The sequence below is a fragment of the Capsella rubella genome, unplaced genomic scaffold (genome assembly GCF_000375325.1).
Source record: "Capsella rubella cultivar Monte Gargano unplaced genomic scaffold, Caprub1_0 scaffold_7, whole genome shotgun sequence".
Classification (NCBI taxonomy): Eukaryota; Viridiplantae; Streptophyta; class Magnoliopsida; order Brassicales; family Brassicaceae; genus Capsella; species Capsella rubella.
Genome location: NW_006238917.1, coordinates 16,294,312 through 16,302,189, shown reverse-complemented (window position 1 = coordinate 16,302,189; position 7,878 = coordinate 16,294,312). Strand labels below are relative to the sequence as shown.

Genomic DNA, 7,878 nt, shown 5'->3' with positions numbered 1-7,878 from the left:
GTTAAATTAAAAATTTTAACTATTTACTTGAAAATTATTTGGTAAAAACTTTGATATTTAGTTTTTTAAATCATAAAAATCAGAAGTGAAAAAAACATTTAAAAAAAAACTATATTTTAAAATCAAAATGGTTATTCTTTTTTTTTTTTTTGACCAAAAAATGATTATTCTTAACTATAAAGAAAAAGGTAAGAAAATTAGAAAGTATAGTAATTAGTATATACCTGCAAGGTTGTGATCTCTTGAGAATCTGGAGACGAGAGGGAGCAGCTACCTATATATTCCAAAGTAACCCATGAGAATCAGAGATGTCAACTTATATTCATAATACACGCAAATTAAAAGATGACCGAGTATTACGAACCTTCGAATACTTTGTTGACATACTTGGTTGTCAAGTATGCCATGTACAGATGGATTGCTTCTCTTGTCCAACGATATAGACTGAATTTTTATTGACATACTTGGTTGTCAAGTAATGACTAGTGAGTTCTAAGTGCATGAAATAACCAACAAGCATGGCCTGACCTTATGCTGATGTAGTAGTTTAAATGAGTACTGCTGCACATCTTCAGGTTCTGAACCTTGACTTTATCTCTGGACTAGCTGCTCTCTTATCATTGTCTGCAGATCTCATCCCTCTGTTTTCGTAGCACCAAACGGCATCTACATCTGTGTGAAATTTAGATTGACCAAGTTAGTTACGGTAAATTTTTAATTTTCTAAAGCAGCTACAAACAAAGGGATAATCACTTACTGTTTTGCTTGACGTTCAAACAATTGTGAGGTGATCTTCCAGCAATGTGTCCAAACCTAGCTTTAGCTTCCTCTGCTATGAGCCTCTCTATACCGAATAAAGCAATTCGCAACTACTATGAGACTGATACCATTTGCTTCATGAGAGAGAATAACTGAGAAACTGCAACTAGTAGCTATCTGCATCATTTAAGTACTTAGGCTAATGCACATTAGACTAGTTGAAGAATGGAAGTTTAAGCCTACCCTTACCTAACCAAACAAAAGTAAGGGCGTACCTGAGAGAGCATAGCTGAAACTTAGAGAATCTTGTTTGAGTAGTTGAATCCAAGACTGACTATGAGCATCTTCGCCATCTGTGGATCCAAGGGGAACTCACTCACTCACTCATTATCTCACCTGTCTTTGTCAAGTTACATCATCATCCAGTCCTCCCAAGTAATTCAAAACTCCAAAGGCTCGTTTCAGGAGCAGGGGCATCCATAAAATCAAGTGAACCACAAGGTGAGAACTGTGTTTGCAAGATTTGACCTCAATATTTGAGTATAGGTCAGCGGCTGCAATCATTACTGAACCTCTTCTCTGTATAAAAGCATGTGAAAACTCTTCTCCGGTGAGTAGCACATGTCCTTTGAAATCGAGGACACCAACAATGGATTCTTCCGTCCCAAGACATGGACTCAAAAGTATCAACACTTTGAGGAGCGGATCCGTACATTGCTTCTCTCAGGAACATAGCATCAGTCAAGTACCTAGTCATATTAAGTAGCATATGATTAGACACCAAGTACATAAACTACAAAGAAGAGAATCTAAGTGGCAATATGCTTAACCAGTTTCTTCTTCCCCAAAACGGTTCTGAAGTCCTCAAAACGATCGTTGTTCAGCACACACGACGAGACGCATACATGGCTCTGCAACTCTACGATGCTGTGCTGTGATGCATCAAACCAATCACTACCTACGCTTATCCCAAGTTTCAGCATCGACAACAAACTATGTGATCTGTTCCAAATTTACAAATAAGGTATTCATTCTCTAGACACTAAAACATCATCATCATCTCTATTTCCTAATAACAAGTCTAGTAATAATAACTCTAGATATCAAATTCAGATCCAAAGAAGACAGAGGACTATTAACGAATACCTCAGATTGATTCGATTCCTCTCCTCACTTTTCAATTCCCTCGTCTCGTGAAAGCGTCTCCGTGGTGAAATCTCGTTATTGATTTTGGATTGAAGAAGGAGAAGAAGAACAGAGGAGATCAGATCTGATCGATCATTCAATCAATTAAACGAAACAAAACGATGATAATCAAAAATTATTTTCTAAACTTACCCTCACGTCACGGATCATCATCGCCTCGGGTTATTTTTATCTCTCCACTTTGATTGGATCATCATCATCGGAATTTTACACAGTATGATTCCGGTGGATCATCATCATCGAAATTCAAAAAAATTGAAGGATTTTAGGGTTTAGAAGAAGAAGATGAAGAAGAAGAGTTTTGATTTCTCTCTCAAGGAAGAAGAAGAACGAAGAAGAAGAAGCGTTGAGAGTTGAGAGAGAGAAAAATAAATTAATTATGAAGTTCAAATAAAAAGGGAACTTGATATTAATCTCTCACAACGGTCATAAAGATATATTTTTAAGGAAATTAAAGAGATCTCGTTTCTGTTACCTATTTCATTTTTTTTCTTCATCCTAACGGTAACAAAATATTTACTTTTTTTTTTCCTGTTTTAAACAGTCAACTTTTAATAATTTTTGTAAAGAGTTATAATTGCAAGCCAAATATTTTGGAGGTTGACAAAAAATAAAAATAAAAAGACAATATTTAAGATGATTTGGAAAATTTCAGAATTTTTTCTCAACGTCTAGATATAATTTCTAAGCAGTACAATTATTATAAATATTTCAAATTTAAATATTCAAACATGTAAATTCTTATATCATGTTTTCTATGTTATAAACTATAGCGTTATAGCTGGTGATGATTTGAACTAAAACGAACTGTTAGAGTAACATATGATAGTAAATGATTCATTCTCGAAAAATTTCAAATATGGGTCGTAGTCGGTCGGGTTTAATATCGGGTCTAATAATAATTTTAGAATATTACAATAAAAGTTTATTAAATGGAAAAACCAAAACAGAGCAATATCAATGCAAAAGCCTCAGCATTTAATTTCATTCATTCTCGAAAAATCTCACCTTCTCGTCACATGGATCAATGGCGACGACGAAGAAGAAGAAGAAGCCACAAGCAAAGAAGAGATTGTTTCTGTCCCTAGGGTTTTGCTAGTTGCTGAATCCCCTTGTAAATTTCAAAGCTCTAGACGATCACATTGAAGTTATAGGCTTGCTCTGTTACTCCCATCCTCTAATCTCAGACTTCAATTTGGCGATTGATTCTATGATAAGGTCCTTAGAGTAGTGTAGTAATCATATACAAACAGAACCTTGACAATGATCTTGTGTTGTTTAAGTCAGATTGAAAGTTCTTCGTAAATTTTTACATTTGATAAGACGTATCACGTCGAAGATCAACAATACCATTCAAACGCAAAAAACGTTACAGTAAATTTTTTTAGTAACACTAAACTCAAGAGCCAAGACTTCACCATACTATTACATTAACCATAGACGAAACTTGATTCCTATGGTTTAAAGGTGAACTTGTTCAGCGTGAACATGCATGGTGTGAAATCGTCTATGTAAAGTTTAACTTCCTTTTGTAAATTTTTCTATGTGTCATTCTAAATCTTTCGGACTATGCTATGTATATATATATATATGTGAACATGAATATGATTATTTAAAATATGCTATTAAACTGTATTAGGTTAGGCCCTTCTCAAAAGAGTAGAGCAGTGCCACATACGATAATAATGATAATATGATTATAACCTTTTTAAATAACTTTCTTTATTGTAAAGTGATCATGCATAAAATTTGAAGATTATGTGAAAGTAGTTTAATGGTTCAGGTGAACTGTTTCTTGAGAGACTTGCTTCTTTGGTGGTACGCAGCAACAACTCTTCGTGGTTCCCTTTCCAAAAGATTGACACAACCATGTATCATAACCTTGAGACTTGCACAACTGCTCACATTTCACAGGGTCAGTGCACGGTCCATTACAGAAAATATCTTGACCAGTTGCACTTGTTTGTTCTGCAAAATAAGAAAGTTTAATTAGTCAGATAGAAACGTAATGGTATAAGAAACATAGCTACAATAAAGCTTAGAAAGTGTTTAGAAGAAAAATGATAGAGATCGAGAAAGTTTGATTAACCTGTAATGACCAACAACAAAATTATTGTGATGGCACTCACAACAACTAAAGATTTGATCTTGTCCATTTTTTTTTGGTTTCTGAAAGTATTTGTTTGTTTGTTTGTATAACGTGTTATATTCTAATGATTTGTGTTAATGAATTTCATTGAGATCTAATAGGTCTTTTTATAGGTAATTGGTTACATGAATTTCCTAAATAAAATATAACGGATACGTTGAACCAATTTATTCTTTCTGAGATTGAATTCTTGAATATTTGACCAGAGATATATTACCTAGTAAACTCGATAGGAAATTAATTTAGGGTACAATACATTTAAACCCTAATATGGTAGAAAATGATTCGAATGATAAAAGACTTTGACTTTTTGTACGAAAAAATATATTGAAATGCTATGCGAAAACATAATAGTAAATAACTATATAAACTTACCAATCTAGATTTGCAGTTTCGATCTTAAAAACAAATGAAGAATATAGGATTTCAAATTTGATGTTTTATCGCTAATTAGTCACACTAGTAAAATACACACTAAAATTGTTACGTTTAAAACATGTACTCTAGATATCAAATTTTATGCTTCATTTTTGAACATGCATGGTGATCATATATGTCATAATCAACAAATTATATATAGATGAGTAGAAAAATCAGTAGTTGATTTTTAGACATACAAAGAACTTAAAAAAAAAAACAAGTAATAATTAAAAATATGTTTACCATATTATTGGGCATGTCTATATGATCAAGTCGGTACATAAAAGAATACCGCACACAAGCGGAGGAGGAATGGCTCGAGAAACCCAACCTTTTTGGGGACTAGATGTGGAAACTGGAAAGTACTTATCTTCATTGTGGTCTTAGAATATAACTTATATTGAAACTATAGTCAAATAATTCTTCCTCTTATAATATAAAAATCAACTTAGATTTAAATAACATAACTTAAATTGAAACTATAGTCAAATAAATCTTCCTCAACTCAATTTTCAACAATACTTCTTTAGAAAGTACCAAAAATGAGTCAAAATAATGTTGAAACTTTATTACTTAGCAATGTAGTCAAAACTATTAAAGTATTTTCATTATTAGTGTAAGGTAAATGATTAAAAGCCTACTATACTATAAATGTTACTAGTTTTCCTTCTCTTAATTCACAGTATTGGCGCACCCCATTTTTCGAATTAATTACATAACACCGGGATTTAAGTGTCACTTCAATGGAGTCAAATTTGTCAACATCCAAGGTATAAATACTTCATACCTTTCTAATTATTTTAATCGGTAATCATGTTAATAAATACTCAATCATCCAGATTTGTTATCACAATTGACAATTGGCTATTAGGATTTAACAAAGTAATTATAAAAATCAATATTAATTTATGATTATCTTACATTCTTGATGCGTGGTTCAAAATATATAATTTATTTTGTAAATATTGTTCATTTTCTCTATATAACTTGGGATAGATATAGACTCTTTTTTCTCGTCATCCGGATAGAAATAGACTAGAAACCTGAAATGTTTAGGATCTGAATTGAAATCCAAGAAACAATTCCTAGTGGATCTGGATTATCTATGGTCCATGGAAAAATAGCTACAAATTACAAAATTATAAAATATAAATAAAACAAAAAAATCTATGTAAATTCTTTCAAATGGTTTTTTAAATTCTTTCATATTTATCACATTCATTTTAAAAATACTCGTAATTATCATTGTTAAATTATTTTGGGTTTTGAGCTATTTCTTTTAAATAAGCGGATATTTGATCCATATACCCTATTTTTCTGGAGCAGATCCAACTAAATCTCATATACCAAGTACTTATTTCAGGATTAAACAACACCAAAATTAAATTATGTCGTTGAGTTTATTAAGATTAATGATATAAATATATTTTTGTAGAATATTGTAAGAAAAAGAATAATTAAATTAAAGTTTTTTTTTTGGAGAAAGGAATATTTCTATTTGCATTTATAGATTTGTGTAAAAGGTTTTTATATTTTTACTAGGGATGGACCCGCACGTACGTGCGGGGTTGATTTCAAAAACTAAGTTTATTATAAAATTTGTAATATATAGATCGATATGATAAAAGACCCGGTTCGAGTGTGAACCGGATTAATGATAAGTTAGAAATCAATTAAATTCGTGAACTATAACACCAGATAAAAACAATGAAAAACATAAAGCTTTTGAATTTTATGGACCTAAATATATATATTAAGAGAGTCAAATACGTTCAGTATGCATGTCCTGAAACGAATTGAAATATTTTGACCCACCCACAAAAATAAATAATTTGTCTTTTGATTGCTAACAAAAAAAATAGGATTAACTCAGCTGAGCCAATTGGGGGGACAGTTGTTTACATACTTAACCATATGCGGATAGGAACGAACTTGTCTTGCTAGAAAGTCCATAATTTCCTTCTGTATATTATTAGAAATAGTTAAGATAATAAGTATTATTTTCTAAATTATCCGTTCTTTTTCTGTATTTTGTCCCGATATTTGAAATATTTAGAAAATTTGAAACTTAAATTTGTTATTTAAATTTCATATACATGTATCATACCCGTCATTTGTTATTTGAAATTTGAAATTGAATTTAAGTTTTCAAAAAAAAATTTTATTGTCTTGTTTTTGATGAGAAATAGTTTAGATAATTTTTTTTTTTTTTAAATTACCCGTCCCCTTTTTCTTTTTTCCCTATAAGATAAGATCATATATTTTTTATATAAATGACACCATTTACATGTTTGTTGAAAACAACATTACGTAAAAATTTCAAATAATCGTTCCAAAATAGAGATTTACATGTTTCAAAGTTCACCCTTACTCAAGTTAGTGAAATTTTGAAAACTAACTATAATTATCAAAAAATACTTTAACATGTTATCCAAAATTTATGTCTCATATTTTATCAAAAATTGTTCGGAATCTCACATATATGTAGATTTTAAGTTCGCTTCTCAATATGAAGATTTAATGTGAAAATAAGATATTGTATGTGATATGAAATATTTATTCAATTGAATTTAGAAAACAAATTTTTATTAGTGATTTATTTAAACATTTTTACTTATTTGTTAAAGATTCAATTATGTTGAATATTTCTCCACATTTTATGCTATTGTACAATTTGATTAGTTGCTTATTTTCTAATCTAACATATTTGTTTCTTTTTATTTTCCCTAAATATGATTTTATATATTTTAAAAATATATGACCATTTCAAAAAAGTAAATATGCATATGCAAATTTTTGAATTTAACTGTCCACTTTTTATGGCAAAAATATAATTTTCATAAATACAGATATTTATTATTATTTTTTATTTAATATTTTTTGCTATATTAAATTTGGTTTACGTAGTAGATAAATTTAATATCTAAATTTATTTTTATTTTAGAATTTTGATCAATTTTCTTGTTTAGATATTTTTAAGAAATCATGAAAATTTGATAATATGTTAATTGTAAAATTCAGAAAATCATTGATATATGGTAGTCATATATAATAAGAAATTATATATGAAATACACAAAATTATAATTTTCATATATTTAGATACTTTTCATTTAAAGTCAATTTAAAAAGTTTTAATATCTATTATTCTAAATTAGTTGAAATAGTTACATATGCAAATCTGTTAAAAATAAGATCTAATAATAATTTTTTTCTATAACTATTATTATTCGAATTTAAATACAGACGTTTATCATGGAAATCTATTTAAATGTTAAGACTCAATTTTTGTCTAAATTTATTTTTGTTAATTTGTTCTTTTTTAAGGAAATACATAAATACCTC

The 7,878-nt window shown here is 29.5% G+C and overlaps 1 long non-coding RNA gene across 3 annotated transcripts; it reads right to left on the bottom strand.

Annotated features, from left to right (window-relative positions):
- Positions 1 to 224: 224 nt before the first annotated feature.
- On the bottom strand, positions 225 to 2,256 carry LOC111829637. Of its 3 annotated transcripts, none has more exons than XR_002833016.1 (7): positions 1,906 to 2,256; positions 1,590 to 1,761; positions 1,035 to 1,508; positions 758 to 952; positions 529 to 672; positions 365 to 444; positions 225 to 274 (listed from the first exon to the last, which is right to left on the bottom strand). It is a non-coding gene; the product is annotated as an uncharacterized LOC111829637 (long non-coding RNA). The 3 variants fall into 3 exon arrangements; XR_002833014.1 differs by having other exon boundaries at positions 758 to 936; XR_002833015.1 differs by having other exon boundaries at positions 758 to 844.
- Between the last annotated feature and the right edge of the window lie 5,622 nt (positions 2,257 to 7,878).